This window comes from Orycteropus afer, unplaced genomic scaffold (assembly GCF_000298275.1).
Source record: "Orycteropus afer afer isolate SDZICR_OR568_19922 unplaced genomic scaffold, OryAfe1.0 scaffold00217, whole genome shotgun sequence".
In the NCBI taxonomy this organism is placed as follows: domain Eukaryota; kingdom Metazoa; phylum Chordata; class Mammalia; order Tubulidentata; family Orycteropodidae; genus Orycteropus; species Orycteropus afer.
In genome coordinates, this window is record NW_006921804.1 from 4,921,570 (window position 1) to 4,923,478 (window position 1,909).

Genomic DNA, 1,909 nt, shown 5'->3' on the forward strand with positions numbered 1-1,909 from the left:
CAAGGAGGGGTTGCTATGAGTCAGGGCCGACTCAATGGCACATAACAACAACAACAACAGAAAAAAAGTAAAACACTGTTAGCACTTTATATATATATTTCCAAATTTATCTATGTATATGTAGAATGGGAGCTCTGGTGGTGTAGTGCCTAAGGCATCTGACGCTAACCAGAAGGCTGGCAGTTCAAGCCCACCAGCCACTCCTTGAAAGGAAGGTTGGGCAATTTACATCCATAGAGATACTGCCTTGGAAACCCAAGGAGAGGTCGCTATGAGTTGGGTCTGACTTGATGGCACATAACAACAACAACAACATAGAGTATATATCAATCTAGTTTCTTTTTCGCCTAGCACATAATAGCCGACATAAAGCTAATTTCCAAAATTCAAAGGTAAGTCATATTCCAGGTTCCCACTTCTCCATTTCTGACACCGATCACTCATATGGAGCTTTCTTTTTTTTATCCTAACCACCTAGAGTCAGATCTCCACAAGTTAGGACTCTGTCCTTCCAGTCCCTGACAAATAAGCAAGCACCAGTCTCTATGCTTGTTCTCACTGTCTCCATTGTTTTCTATAGTTTGCTAGAATGATTCAGAATTGACAGAAACTACCTATACTTACCAACTTATTATAACTAGAAATGATACAAGTAGAGAGATGCATCAGGCAAGGTCTGGGGGTGGTAGAAACACAAAATGTGCCACATTCTCCCATGCATGGATGTTATCACCACTCCAGGAAGCCCCAAGGAGAGCTCCAAGGTCCCACATCCCTTAGTCTTTGTGACCTCGACAAATACACATGACTAGGGATTTAATGCATACTTATTGGCAGCTCTGGTGGAGTAGTGCCTAAGGCATTTGACTGCTAACCAAAAGGGTGGAAGTTCAAACCCATTAACCACTCTTCGGAAGGAAGGTTGGGGAATTTACTTCCATAGTGATACTGCCTCAGAATCCCAAGGAGGGCTGTGGAGTCATATCCAACTCATAGTGACCCCTCCTTGGCTTTCCAAGGCAGTATCACTACAGAAGTAGATTGCCCAACCTTCCTTCCAAGGAGTGGCTGGTGGGTTTGAACCGCCAGCCTTCTGGTTGGCAGTTAAATGCTTTAGGCACTATGCCACCAGAGCTCCTTACTGCGTCACCAGAACTCCTTAATCAATAAATATGTATGATTTGTTTCATCATAACCTCCTCCTTTCCTACCAGGTGTGGAGTTTGATGGTGGGGTGGGGGGTGGGGGGAAGGGTCCTACTACATGTGCATATACTTAAGTATTGCCTGGATATTTTGGAAAACAAAAGGCATCTTGATTACTCAGGAATTCAAGGCCTATTTTCAGGAACCAGAGACAAAAGGTCAAATTAAATTCTTTGTCCCACAAAGGCCATGGTCCTTTCAGGTCCTTCTTTGAAATATGGTTGCCAGATTTAGAAAACAGAGCAAGCAAGCAAAAGGTCCTGGGATACCCAGTTAAATTTGAATTTCACATAAACAATGGATAATTTTTTAGTGTGAGTATTTTATCTGGTAATCCTACTTCAAAGACTAGTTCTCTGAGGGAAATCATTGTGTCTGTTTTTATGCTTTTCTTTCAACTCCTCTTCTTATCACTTCGATTATGCCCTTATCTCTCATGAGGTCATTGCAAGAGGCTCCTGACTGGTCTCCTTGCCATTAGTCTCTCCAACCTCCAGGTCAGTCTGCATTCTAAAATACCAATGAACTTAAGTAATACCTCTGCTCAGAGAAAATTAGTGCTGAATGGACTTTAGAATTCATTTTTTTTTTTTTTTTTTTTTTTTCCTTGACACCCGTGAGAAAGACTGGACAAGGGTCTTGCAGAAACCACAAGGTTTGGTAACAAGTTGAAGGCTGGTGCTAGTTGAATTACTGATTCTCTA